At 59.6% G+C, this 14,308-nt stretch overlaps 1 long non-coding RNA gene across 3 annotated transcripts; it reads left to right on the top strand.

The window, feature by feature from the left end:
* Positions 1-8,654: 8,654 nt before the first annotated feature.
* Positions 8,655-13,200, top strand: LOC141581264 (uncharacterized). Of its 3 annotated transcripts, none has more exons than XR_012513831.1 (4): positions 8,655-8,844; positions 10,608-10,733; positions 11,230-11,755; positions 12,182-13,200. It is a non-coding gene; the product is annotated as an uncharacterized LOC141581264 (long non-coding RNA). The 3 variants fall into 3 exon arrangements; XR_012513833.1 differs by having other exon boundaries at positions 11,230-12,262; positions 13,061-13,200; XR_012513829.1 differs by having other exon boundaries at positions 11,230-13,200.
* Positions 13,201-14,308: the final 1,108 nt, after the last annotated feature.

Raw genomic sequence — 14,308 nt, 5'->3', positions numbered from 1 at the left:
GCTCTCAGTGGACACCCAAAGGCTCCGCCACACCCCTCAGTCACAGCCCCTAGGTCCCGTAGTTCTGGCTCTGAGCTGGGCGGGTGCCGCCAGAGGGCAGACCTCGGCCCTGGTGGAGAAGAGGCGCAGTGTAGGTGAGCAGCCAGCGGTGTCCGCAGCAGCAGAAAAGCAAACCGAGGCAGGGCGGGGTGGCAGCAGAGCTCAAATCCAGGCTTTCACCCCAAGTCGAGAATTCTTCTGCTTTGCAGCAGGGGGAGCAGGCGAGGCAAGGGTGCTGGTGGGGGGGGGCAAAGGTGTGGGGGGGGGCAGGGGTGCTGATGGGGGACAGGGGTGCGGGGGGCAGGGGTGTGGGGGGATGGGGTGCTGGTGGGGGGCAGGGGTGCTGGTGGGGGCAGGGGTGCTGGTGGGGGCAAGGGTGCTGGGGGGACAAGGGTGCTGGTTGGGGGCAGGGGTGCTGGGGGACAAGGGTGCTGGGGGGACAAGGGTGCTGGGGGGCAGGGGTGCTGGGAGGGGCAAGGGTGCTGGGGGATCAGGGCACTGGTTGTGGTGAGGGCGGTGGGGGATGAGGACAGTGGTGGGGGTGAGAGTGGGGGATGAAAGTGGGGGGTCGAGGAAGGTGGTGGGGGCTTAGGGTGGGGAGGGTGAGGGTGGTGGGGGGGTAAGGAGGGTAGTGAGGGTGGCAGTGGTGGAGGGTGAAGCCAGTTCGGGGTGAGATCAGCGGGAGGTTAGGGTGATGCCGGCTAAGGGCAGTGGTAGTGGGGGTCAGGGCTGCTATGGGGGGTGAAGGGGGTAGTGAGGGTGGTGGTGGAGGGTGAGGGCAGTGGGGGCTGAGAGTAGCGGGCAGTTAGGGTGATGCTGGGTGAGGGAGGTGGCAGTAGGGGGTGAGGCCGGTCCGCCTTGCTGCACCGAGGTCCCCTGGCACACCTTGGAAGGCTCCCCTCCCACCAGCCAGCAGTGCCTGTAGGGTGCCTGGCTATCCCTGCTCAGCCTGGGACATGGACTCTTGGTAGACAGGGCAGGAGTCTCGGCAAAGAGGCTCTCAAACTGCCTGCACTGGGGAGAACCTAGCTGCTGGCAGGATGTATGGCTGGCAGATGGGGGCTGCAGGGAGGTCCCACTGCTGCATCTGGAGCTTGGGCATCCCCAGAGCCAGACTCCAGTGGGTGAGAGTCGCGCTCTGAGACCTTGCTCCATTCCCGGGCAGACCCTCCCACTCCGAACCACTTACAGGTGTCCTTCAAGGCACAGCTGAAATCTCACCTCCTGCCTCAGACAGCTGGGGCCGCTGTAAAAAAGGACCATGGGCTCGGTGGCTTTTACACAAGAGACCTCTCCATCTCATAGTTCGGGAGCCTGCAGTCCAAGATCAAGGTGCTGGCGTGGCTGGGTTCTGCTGAGGGCCTGTTTCCAAGCTGACTTCTCATGTGTCCTCATACGAGGAAAAGAGGACTGACAGCAATCTTGGTTCCCTTTCACAAGGGGCGCGGTCTCATTCTCGAGGGTCCACCCTCATACTGAATCACCTGCTGAAGGCCCCACCTAATACCATCACGGGGAGGGGGGGGGAAAGGTTTTCAATATCTGAATCTGGGAGGACAGAAACATTGAGCCCACTGCGCCTCCCGTATGATCCAGCTCCTCCAGAGGGACTGCACTCTGCGCTCTGAACTCAGTCCCTTTCCCCAGGTTCGTGAGAAACTTCTCGAGAGCAGCGCGGCTTCACAGGGCAGGATGGGGCAGAGGCTGCGGACACGGGCTCTGACCAGTGTGTGCAGCCCTGAGCCCCTGTTCTGCCACTTACTGGCTGTGTGGTCTGGAGCAAGACACTCTCTGTCTGCTTCACTGTCCTCACTTGCAAATGGATATATATGGTCATTGGCTTATTGTGATAATTAAATGAATTAATATACATAAACTGCTAAGGACAATGCCACCATCATCACCGTTACTACCGTCACCATCCCCCTCATCACCTTCACCATCACCACCATCATCTCCATCATCATCATCACCATCATCACCACCACCAACACCATCACCATTACTACCATCACCATGCCCCTCACCGACACCATCATCACGACCATCACCATCGCCTGTTGAGAAATGTTATGTTTATGAATATTGACCTTGAGAAATGTTAAGTTCTTGAATATTGATGAATGTTGAGTGTGTGATAGAATATATTGTTTGCTAGGGTAATGATGGCAAGGAAAACCTAGCCGCCCCCACCAAGTGGAAAACTACTTGGGGCATTCCAAAGCGGCAGGACAACATGTAAATATAATCCACCTGTAAAAACAATCCTTAAGCTAGCTGACTCTGGCCCCGTGGCTCCCTCGTGGAGAATACCTTTCAGCTTGTTTGTGATCAGTGGTAAGCAGGCACCAGCTGCCTACTGGGCGTGTTTTGTGTTATGAGAAAATACCAAACACCCGTTTGTTAACGATCACCTGTTCAGAGAGAATAAATGTGTGGGTCAGGGTCGATTCGGGGTCTTCATCCTGGAATGCTGTCAGCCCCTGAGGCTCTCAGTTCGGAAGGCTGCTGGCCCCCCAAATAGACCCACTTTGCTGTTCTGTCTGGGTATCTGCCTCTCATTTTCTTCAGCACCACCTGGGTGGGGGTCTCTACGGCTGAGCTGCTACTCGGTAATCACCACCACCACTACCATCATCACCATCACCTTCATCTCCATCATCATCACCATTACCATCACCACCATCATCACCAACACCTTCATCCCCAATATCATCACTATTACCACCACCACCATCACCATCATCATCACCATCATCACCATCACCACCATCGTCATTAACATCACTACCATCTTGGCCATCACCATCGTCATCATCACCATCCTGCTTGAATTTCCAGCTCCTTCTCTACTAGTTGCATGGCTTCAGGGGGGCCACTGAAATTTCAGTGCCCTGGTTTCCTCCTCTGTAGGTGAAGGTGACAGTGCTTCCATTCCCAGGAACCTTTGAGGATTACAGTGGCTAACCTGAGCCCATGATGTGACGGTGCACATGGGTCGTCACTTTGTTGTGCCAGGAATATGCACAGAGTGTCACCTCATTTGTCCTTCTCTAGCACCTGGCGTGTGGAAGGGTTCCTATCCCTATTCTACAGATGGAGAAACAGGCTTGGGTAACGCAGCATTCTGCCAAGGCCTCAGAGCAGTCAGTGGAGGAGCTGGGAGAATAGAACTACCTGTGGCTGGACTGTCTCTTCCTGACTCTCTTTTTGGGGCACCCCCCCCCATCAGCAATTTTCACTGCCAAGCACACAGCTGTGCTGCTGGGACAGGTGTGACTGGCACTTGGCTCCAGAATGTCCCCAGCTTCCCAGGGGCTGTCAAGTGTGGCAGCTACAGCTGAGAGTCCCTGAGCAAGCTGAGTTGAGACAGAGACCACCGACCCCTTTCAGGGGCTCCTGTGGGGGCCTGGCACTGGGGAACTGTCCTGGTCAGCCAGAACCTGGGCCAGTGGTTCCTGTGTGGGAAAGCGGGTAACTCCAGCCTCCAGCCCTGGAGAGGGGGTGACTCCCTCAGGAGCCCCCGGCAGGGAGATTAGGAGCCGGATGGCTGCCACCCCGGCCCAGCTGCTCTGGGCAACACAGAGGTGGCACATCCAGATGGGTACCTGGGCAGCTGTGATCCTGCCATGGTGTCTGCCACAGGTGTGGCCCAGCCAGCCCCAGGGGACCCTGCAGTGGCTCTTCCCTCCCCCGCATCTTGTTTTAGCCACAACACTCACCAGGTGACCTCCCTGCAAAAAAACTAGAAAAAATTATCACGGAATGTGACCCTCCCCTGGCCACTCTTTCCCCATGTCCTCACTGGCTGTGTTACCTCCACTCTACAGAAGGGGACACTGAGGCTCAGAGAGGTCCGGCAGCTTGCCCAGGCCACACAGCAAGCCCTCAGCGGGACAGGGCCAGCCTCTGCTCCCTGAGTGTCTGTCCAGAACTCGGGCAGCTACAGAACACCGCTCTGTTAATGTTTCTGGAAGGCGGAGATGAGGCAGCAGGCCTGTGCCCGTGCCACGGGCAGCGGGAGAAGAGCCACAGGTCTTGGGGCCAGGCAGGGCTGCACCCACTCCCGAGTGTGAACCCACCCTGGCCTCCCTGCCGCCTCCCCTCCCTGATTCTCAGTGAATTCTGCAAACATTTCCTGTTCACCTGTGTGATGAGCAGCACCTCAAGAGAAAATGACCAGGGGCTTAGGTGGGAGGGGACAGCAATCCAGAGTCACCTGCAGAGGCAGAAGCCAGGTGCATAGGCTGCCGTTGGGCGGGGGTCGGAGAGGCCACTCTGGAGGAATTTTCAGCTGGCGGGGAAGCCCCGGCCTGCCTGGAGACAGCTCACAGCCGGTCCAGCCAGGGTCACAGCGACCGGAGAGGGATATGCCTCACAGCTGGTCCAGCCAGGGTCACAGGGACCAGGAGAGGGACCTTGATTGTAGGTTCAGGCCCACAGTGTTCAAGAGGTCACCCTGCTCTCAGGCCTCAGTTCACTTATGCTGAAATGTGGTGGCCAGGCGCAGCGGCTCACGCCTGTAATCCCAGCACTTTGGGAGGCCGAGGCAGGTAGATCACGAGGTCAGGAGTTCGAGACCAGCCTGGCCAACATAGCGAAACCCCGTCTCTACTAAAACAATAGAAAAATTAGCCGGGCCTGATGGCAGGCACCTGTAACCCCAGCTACTCAGGAGACTGAGGAAGGAGAATTGCTTGAACCCGGGAGATGGAGGTTGCAGTGAGTGGAGGTCATGCCGCCGAACAGCAGCCGGGTGACAGTGTCAGACTCCGTCCCCGCAAAAAAAAGAAAGAAAAGAAAAGTGGGGTTGGATGAAATTTGCCCTTTACATTTTTTTGTTTTGTTTTGTTTTGTTTTGTTTTTGAGACGGAGTTTCGCTCTTGTTACCCAGGCTGGAGTGCAATGGCAAGATCTCGGCTCACCGCAACCTCCGCCTCCTGGGTTCAGGCAATTCTCCTGCCTCAGCCTCCTGAATAGCTGGAATTATAGGCACGCGCCACCATGCCCAGCTAATTTTTTGTATTTTTAGTAGAGACGAGGTTTCACCATGTTGACCAGGATGGTCTCGATCTCTTGACCTTGTGATCCACCCGCCTCGGCCTCCCAAAGTGCTGGGATTACAGGCTTGAGCCATCGAGCCCGGCCAGCCCTTTATGTTTTTAAACACACGTGTCACACGTATCTCTAACCATCCCTCCTCCCTGTTGCCAAACTTTTTTTTAATGTGAAAGTTCAGTACTCAGTTATTCCAAACAGCACTGGCCAGGAATACTTCCACGGAGCAGGCGGAGTTGGGGGATCTGGGGAGAGGGGTTTTTCTCAGCCACCTGCTGGGCAGCCAGGGAGCGGCCCACGGAACCACAACGCTCTAGGGAACCCAGCTTGAGAACGAGCCGGGAGGCCTGAGCTCGGGCTGGAGTCCCGCCTTGCCACTCGAGGTTGAGCGGGCTGACCGGGTGGCTCTCGGAGAGCGGCATGGGGCGCTGGTTCGCGGGTGTCTGGAGGGCCTGCCCGGCTCTCAGGCGGGACGCCACGGCGCTGAACCCCTAACTGTGCTGGGGCCGAGGCCTCAACGCCCCTTCCCAACCTGCGTTTCACAGATCACCAGCCTGGGACAGGTCGGGAGAAAGGAGCTTCTATGTCCGACTGCCTGGGGAACACCAATCACTGTAGCCTCCCCTCCCCACTCACGGGGTCCATCGTTGTGTGGGCGGGCGCATCACGTGTGTGGGCGTGTCCGTCATGTGTGGGGGTGTCCACCACGTGTGTGGACGTGTCTGTCATGTGTGGGTGTGTCTCATCTGTGGGCGTGTCATCTGTGGGCGTGTCTGTGTGTCCATCATGTGTAGGCGTGTCCATCATGTGTGGGCGTGTCTGTCGTGTGTGGGCGTGTCCATCATGTGTGGGTGTGTCCGTCATATGTGTGGGCGTGTCATGTGTGGGCGTGTCCATCATGTGTGTGGGCGTGCCCATCATGTGTGTGGGCGTGCCCATCATGTGTGTGGGCGTGCCCATCATGTGTATGGTCATGTCTCGTGTGTGGGCGGGTGCATCATGTGTGTGGGCAGGTCCGTCATGTGTGTGTGTCGGTCCCGTGGACAGAAACCAATCACTGTGCTTGACCCAGATTCCTGGAAGTGTCTGACTTGAGTCCCTTGTGTAGATGATGGGCAGAGGAGTGGAGGCCACCAAGCTCTCGGCTCCAGGCCCCCCACTCCCTCCCGGTCTCGCCTCCACTCCAGCCCCTCTGGACCCGACTCTCCCTCTCCCTGCAGGCCAGGTATGCTCACCACCCTCCGGAAACTGCGTGCCAAGGCCCTGCTGAGCTAAGCTCTGCTGTTGCCGTCTGAAACGCTTAATACTTCTCAAAGCACGGCCTACATTCTTGTCGTCACTCAGGCTGGATTGCAGTGGTGCCGTCCTGGCTCACCAAAACCTCCGACCTAGGTTCAAGCAATTCTCCTGCCTCAGCCTCCCGAGTAGCCGGGTTACAGATGCTCCACCATGCCTGTTTTTTGTGTGTTTTTAGTAGAGATGGGGTTTCTGTGTTGCCCAGGCTGGTCTTGAACTCCTGGGCTCAAGTGATCCTCCCACCTAAGCCTCCCAAAGTGCTGGGGTGATGGGTGTGAGCCACGCGCCCGCACATTTTCATTTTCTGTAGGCCCTGCAGGTGATATAGCTGACCCATCTCTGTGCCTCAGTTTCCTCTCCTGCAAAGGGGAGGGCTTAGTAAAAAGGACAGCTGCCTCTCAGGGCACTGAGTGAAGACTCCTGGAGTGCTGAGAATAGAGGCCTTGCCGCCAGACCCCACCCAGGGCAGCCACGCTCCTGAGGGGCCTCATGGGATCAGAGGGGCGGAAGCCATGTGGAAGCCCACCCCTCGTGGCCAGCCCAACGCTCCCTCTGATGAGCTGAAGAACTGCTTCCTCCTGTGGCCGGCGGCCTGTGGGCAGGGTGGGGGTCTCTCCCTCATCCCCAAAGGTCTAACCCATCTCTCCTCTGAGGAGGGTACCCAATGCCACCCCAGGTGCCTGGGCTGCCTGAAAGAAGACGGGTTCCCATGCCACCCTGGAAACATTTGCCTGGTGGGCCCACCCAGCCCTCATCTGCCACGCCAGGCACAGACCAAGTAATTTCACTTCCCAGTCCCTGGGTGGGTGGCGGCAGGCGCGGTGGTGGAATGTTCCGACACCCACACACTGCACACTTCCGCTTGGGGCAGCTGGGCTGGGTGGCCTCTGAGAGCCTGAGCCCCTCAGAGTCTAAGGAGCATGGCCAGGGCCCAGCTTCTGGCATCTGGGGATGGCTGGGGACAGCGCCTCAGCTCTCACGGCCTGGGCTGCCGCTGAACCCCGTGGGGAAGCCCCCAGAGTGAAGGACACTCAACAGCCCTCTGAGCCTCCTCGACACACGCTGTGGGTGGTGGGCCGGCCCCGGGAGCTCTCAACCTCCTTGATCCAGGCTGTGGGGGTGGGCTGGGCCCCAGGAGCTCCAGACCCTGATCTCTGACACCCTCCTTGGGCCACGAGACAGGGAAGGGTTGTGATTCGCAGAGCAAGTGGTGCCTCTGAACACACCTTCCAGGCCATGTTGGGTGGGAAGAGGCGGGACGCTTCCAGAAGTAGGGGCCTCGCCTGAGGCTGCGTCCTTTGCAGGACAGCCCTGGTGGTCCCGGCTCTTCTGGCAAATCCCTGAAGCCTCATGTCTCCCTGCCGTGCTGGACGGAGGGCCATGCGGGAACGAGGGAAATCCTCCTGTGGGTACAGGGCGAGGGTCCCAGTGGGATGGCCTTGGATCTGCTGGGGCTGCTCTGTGGGACCCCGAGAGGGGACTTGGAGAGGGAGCTCTGGAGCCACAGCATCAGGACTGGGTTTTGCTCACGTTAGGTCAGGCAACAGGTGAGGCCACAGGACGCACCTACGTGGCGAAATCTCTCCTTGAGCCACTGCAGGCCTCGTCAGAGGGAGTTCACTCTTGGCGGAGAGAAAGGAGAAGCATCTCCCACGCCTGATGGGGAAGGAACAGGAGTGAGCAGCTGTGCCCACCTGGCCCACGAGGAGACTGAGGTTCAGAAGAACCCAGGCAGCCGGTGGGCAGCAGTCTGTCCCCCAGCACTGCGATGCTCCCCATCCCACGTCCTGGTTAGGGGTCTAGTCTGGGGGGACTCCCTGATAGCCGAGGGGCCATGCTGTCCCACAGGGCATCCTGGACAGCAGCTGCTGGCCACTTCCCACCCCGACCCCTGCGGGAAGCAGAGTTCAGGGCTGAGCCAGGGCCGATCTCGTGGGGCACAGGACTGCATGGAGCTGAGAACACGGCCAAGGCCCCCGGCTCCCGCAGCCCAGAGCCGAGACCCAGGCCGAGGTCGGGGAGGCTCCTCTGTGCCTCTCCCGCCGGGTCAGTCCCTGAGCCCACCACGCCCCCGGGTCAAAGTTGAGGCTCTTGGACAACCTCCTTTCCTGGAAGCTGAGAGTGCCGCTGGGTTACGTGGTGCAGCCTGCCCAGAGGGTGGGGATGGTCACGCGCTCAGCAGGCCAGCCCACGTTTCCGGGCCGAGCGGCTGGGAAAGCCCCAGTGCCAGGCCCTCCCCGCCCAGTCTCCCTTCCCCCTCTCAGGGCTGGCCTGGCTGGACCACACCTGGGCTGTGGCCACCTGCGCCCCTTTTCTCAGCCTTTTCCTGTTCGGGCCTCCTGGGACACTCCAGCACCCCAAGACATGAGTGAGGGCCAGCAGACTCCCCCTGCAAAGAGGGCCCCGGTACGGAAGCCCTCGGAGGCATCAGCCCTTCATCCTGGGGCAGAGGTGAGACAGAAGCCCCGTGCCGAGGACGCCTGCTCAGCCCCACAGTCAGGCCAGGTTTTGGCAGCCGGGAGGCTGGATAAGGCCGAGGGCACCAGGCCCTTGGGCAGCCCAGTGGGCACAGCCCAGAAGAGGGGGGCACATGGCTGGCCAGGAGCAGGGCAGGGACCTCGCACCAGGCAGGCACCACCTGTGTCCTCCTCAGTCCCCGGGCCTTCCCTTCCTTGGCTGGGCTTCCTCGCTGCAATCAAAGAGCTCCCGGCATCTCCAGCCCCTGCGCCAGGGGACCCGACCCCACCCCATGTATCCCCAGAAACTGAAGGGACGCTGTGGAAGGGGGCTGGACTTAGACTTCTTGCCCCCCAGGCAGGCATGAGGCTCCGGGGAGCAGGGCAGGTCTGCAGCTCCTCAGAAGCCTGGCAGGGTTTCCAGGGTGGGCCACTCTGAGCTCATCGGCAGAGCCCTGACTTCTGGTTCCGGGACCAGAGTGGGAGACATTTCCAGAGAAGAAGAGAGAGGGTAGAAAGTGGGGGCTGGGGAAGGGTAGAATGTGGGGTACTGGAGGCAGCAAGGGCAGAAACTGGGGTGCCGGGGGGACGGTAGAAAGTGGGGGGCTGGGTAGCAGCGGGGGTAGAAGGCTGCGGGCCAGGGTGGGGGGCAGGTGGGGCCGGTCCAGGAGGCATGTGCGACCCTGCCTCTCCAAGAATCCCAGGCCCCGAATCCCCCCTATGGGATGGGCCTGGAGCACGGCCACCACCCTAAGCCCCCAAACACTCATCCAGCCACCCTTGAGGGTGGGGCCCAGGTAGAAAGGGGCTCCCCACTTTCTTGTGGGCCCTGTGTTTCTGTGGGGGCACCCAAAACCCAGCGATTTTTTGGCTTCTCTCTAGGCCTTGGTGGGGCACCTGCCTGCAGGAGCCCTGTGGAGCCCTCCCACCCCTCCTCTCCCCAGCTCCCACAGACTCACTCCCTCCCTCCCACCACAGCCCTGCAGCCACCATGGCTGCCTGGCTCTGTCACCCTCCTCTGTCAGACCCCCATCCTTGCCCACAGCCCGTCCTTCCACCCTCGGTGCTCTGGGCTCTGGGACCCTGCTTGGTCTGCTCCATGCCCCTTAATCATGGGGTGTCTCACACACTCTTGTGGTTCTCATGGCCTCTTTGGGGCTGCGTGGTCCCAGATGCCCACCCCTGCCAGGAGACCCCAAAAATCCTCCACCTCCCCTTGTCCGTGGGTCCCCATTCCTGTCACCCTGCCTTTCCTCGCTCCAGGCTGGACACAGCCATGCCCCACAGGCTGTCCCTGCTCTGCCTGCCCCACCCTGCTGTCTCCCTGGCGATTGAAGCTTAGGAGTGCCACGGCCGAGCCCCTGGAGGCCTAGGCTGGAGTCGCTGAACATTCCCTCCCACAAAACCGCCAGATTCCCAGGGGAGCAACAAGGCCCCTGTGTGGGTGAGGAGCACAGGGAGGGGCCACCTTTGCCAGGAATCTCCCATCCGCCCTGGGGCTTCACGCTCCTCACTATGGAGGTGGAGGCTGGAGGTCAGCGTTTCCACAGAGCCCAGCACCCCTTTGCCCTCTGGGTAACCAGACCTTGAAAATCACCAGGAAGCTTCCCGGGTGCGGTGGCCTTGGCTGTTAGCCCAGGTCTCAGCCACTGGCCCATGGAGGCCAGGGATTGGCTAAGGGGGCTGCTCCCAGCTACTAGTTTACTTCTTATTTTTCTGTCATAAAGTGTTTTTTCTTCTCATAAAACTTCTCCCCAGGTGGTTCCTGTGCTTCATTTGGGGTGTGCGTACGTGAAGACACAGCCAGCACCCCTGGGGCAGGTGAGACCAGGACGGGGAAGGCCACAGGGCAGGCAGGAGTGAGCGCCCGTTGGGTGCCCCGAGGTGAGCACATGGAGGGCCAATGGCTGCTGGTCCTGGGGGCAAGTATGGAGCAGAGCCCAAGGGAAAGCGTGGAGCCCTCCGGGAAAGTGCGGACCCCACTGGGAAAGTGCAGACCCCAGCAGGAGGTCAGGGCCACACTCTGGGAAATCAGGACTGCGCTGCGCACCAGGAGGGTCGCCACGGCCGTGCCACATGCCGGGAGGGTCGTCGGGGCCGCACCATGCACCAGTTCAGATGCTTCTAGTGTCCACTGGGCGCTCCTCCCACCCCAGGAGAAGGCGGGAGCTCAGGGGCACCCTCAGCAAGGTGCTGCGTCCACACCCGGGGGTGGTTTTTGATGGAGGAGGGGGATTTGCAGGAGGAGGGGAGAACCCCAGGAAGAGGGAAAGGCCCCAAGGCCCATTACAGGTCCACCCTGCTGAACTGAGGAACAGCATAGGGGTGCGTGTGGCCGACGTGGAGCTCGGATTTCATCCTGTACATTCGACCTGTACAGCAGGCCTGCGTGCGCTTAAGAACCAGCCTGGGATCCCTTGAATACATGCGTGCCGAAGTCCTAAAAGCTAGTGGGAGCAGCTGAACCTTTCCTGACATCGCAGAAGGCAGCAGGAGGAGCCCGCACACCGAGGGGCTAAGATCCAAAACCTCCATCATCACTGTGATGTGAGCAGGGGACAGGGTGCAAGTCCCACCAACAATTCCAAAAGAAAGCTTCACACGCACGTCCATCCGCTGAGCCTGCGTTTTCTTTTTTTGAGACAGGGTCTCACTCGGTCGCCTGGGCTGGAGTGCAGCGGTGTGATCTGGGCTCACTGCAGTCTCGACCTCCCAGGCTCCAGCGATTCTCACACCTCAGCCTCCCGAGTAGCTGAGACTAGCGGCATGCAGCACCATGCCTGGGGATTTTTTTTGTGTCTTTAGTAGACATGGGGTCTCACCATATTGCTCAAACTGGTCTCAAACTCCTGGGCTCAAGTGATCCACCTGCCTTGGCCTCCTACAGGCATGTACCACCATACCCAGTGAGTATCCACCTTCTTCACATGCCAGCAAAATGAGTGGCCCTGGGAGGCGGTGCTGGCGGCGGGGGAAGGGGGGTTCGGAGGCAGGCCAAGTCCTCACACATGGGGAGATGGTTCCTAACAGATGCCCTGGTCAGAGAAAAGTAAGGCAAGCACTAGAAAATTAAAACAGGGTGAATATCTCTCTAGCAACTACTGAAAAGTAGAGTGAAATGTGGCATAGCTACCCGGAGCTAGAAAACAGCAAACACGCAGAGCGAAACAGGATAACTGTCATCCTGAGATGACAGGAACAAAGCCAGCACTGCTGAGAGCAGACCGAGGGACAGGCCGCTGTTTGCCTATACGTTCTGAGTTAATTTTGGTGTAAGTTATGAGATTTAGGTCAAAGTTCCTTTTTTTTTTTTTTTTTTTTTTTGCCTCTAGAGATCTGATTCTTCCAGCACCATTTATTGAAAAGCTGTCCTTCTTCCACTGAATTGTTTTTATACCTTTGTCAAAAATCAGGTGGGCATATTTGTGTGGGTCAGTTTCAGTGGGTTTTCTGTTCTGTTTCATTGGTTGGGGGTCTACCCGGCTGCCCACATGCCACTTTCTCGATATTGTCACTGTGGAGAAGGTTTTAACATCCACGACAGTTAGAGTGATGACTCCACTCTTTTCTCCCTTGCTTCAGGATTTTTTTTTTTTTTTTAGCCTCACTCTGTTACCCAGGTTGGAGTGCAGTGTTGCAATCTTGGCTCACTGCAACCTCCGCCTCCCATGTTCAAGTGATTCTCCTGCCTCAGCCTCCTGAGTAACTGGGATTACAGGTGTGCACCACCACGCCCATCCATCCACTGACCAGCAGAAGGTCAAGGGTGGGGCCTGTCTCCACTGTCCCACCAACACCCTAACAGCCTCCCCTCGGCCACTGTCCCACTGGTCTTCCTTTTGTGAAGGCCAGGCTGCCCAGGGAGGCTGAGGCTGGAGGCAAGATTTGGCCATTTTTGCCAGGGCTCAAGGACGCAGCCTCATCTCAGGCTGGAAGGGCCGGGAGAGGCTCTTAGACCAATGCCCCGTGGGCCAGGAGGGACCAGGGAGGCCACAGCTGTGGAAGAGGAGGCCTCCAGAGGGTCAAGGGATATGCCCTATGTGTCTGCCCTTGGGGCCCCGACCCCTTTGCCTGTGGCAGGAATCCAGCCTTCCTCTTGACCCTGCACCCCAGACTTGGGGCCCAGCCACCTCGTGAGACAGACAGACCCTCGGGACCTGGGTGCCAGGGGCAGGGAGGGGCTGCCCCCCATTGACGCATACCTTTGACAGGACCTCCTCCATCCCGGGGCCTGGGGACGCTGATGCAGAGGGACACCCAGAGGCCTGAGGTCAGACTGTGGCCTAAATGCAACCTGTGAGCAGGAGCTGCCTGGCTGGCCTCGAGAGGGCGTGGCCTCGAGGATGGGAGGGCACAGGCCCAGGGTGGGAGGGTGGGGACCGTGAGATGGGGGTGGTTGGCGGGGGCGAGGAGGGCCGCAGCCGCAGGGCAGAAGCCACAGGCAGGAACTGCCGCCCACTCCCTCACTGGTGTTCCTGCAGCAGGGCACCGGGAAGAGGACGGGGCGCTTCTGGGGGTGGGGTGTCCCCAGGAGCCCCAGCCACAAGATCTGGCTGTGCAGTGTCCAGGCATTGAGTCTTGCAGTCAGCCCTGGAGGGTGTTAGCATCCTGGGGTGAGGCTCCTTGCTTGTCCATTTCGGGGCACTCCAGGGGTTCTGAAGCTCACTAGGGTTGTCTTTAGTGGGTTGGATAAAAATGGTTGACACTCAGAAGAGCCGTGCGGTGCCTGAAAATGCTGGGAAGAGGCATCTGCCACCAGGCGACCAGCAGCCAAGGTGGCCGGTTTCAGGAGGGCAGGTTTGAGGGGGCCAGTGACCCAGATGCAATCTGTCTCCGCACAAGGACCCCGCGGGGCGAGGGGCAGGGAGCGGTCCTGGCAGGGCCCTCACTCCGCCCTCCAGCACCCGCCCGGCCTCTCTCCTCCCACTGCAGTGTTCATAAGTCGCAGGGAGATGGGCTTGGGTTGTCTTCTCAGGTGACAAGCTGACTATCAAGGCAGGGCAGCTGCTCCCTGGGCTCCTTCAGCCTCTTCATCCACCTTTTGGAGGGAGCAGCCTCCTCCTCAGGGCTCAGACGCCAGCTCCACCTTGAGGTGCCAGGTGACTCCACCCAGGAAGAGGGGCTGGAGGTTCGACTCCCAGCTCTCTCCCCAACACCTCTCCCTGATGCCCGGGAGCTGTCACCTATGTCTCCAGCGTCAGCAGGGATGCACGAAACTGACCTGGGGTTCTTCAAGCAAGGGAAGCGGCGGAGACGGTGGGGTCTGCACGGAGCAGGCGCCTCGCTGAGGCTCTGTCCCGCCCCTGTCCTCAACCTGAGGCTGACCTTGACTTTCACGTCCAGTTGGGTTACCCTAACCCCTCAGACATAGGTCAGGACTCTGGCAAATGCCCCGGTCGTCCCGCCAGACTCTTGGCCGGCCTTGCTGTCTCACCGACCACTGTATTGGCACAGGAGCC

Source organism: Saimiri boliviensis, chromosome 1 (assembly GCF_048565385.1).
Source record: "Saimiri boliviensis isolate mSaiBol1 chromosome 1, mSaiBol1.pri, whole genome shotgun sequence".
NCBI classification, from domain to species: domain Eukaryota; kingdom Metazoa; phylum Chordata; class Mammalia; order Primates; family Cebidae; genus Saimiri; species Saimiri boliviensis.
The sequence above is the reverse complement of the archived record's forward strand: the minus strand, read 5'-3'. Positions and strand labels throughout refer to the sequence as shown.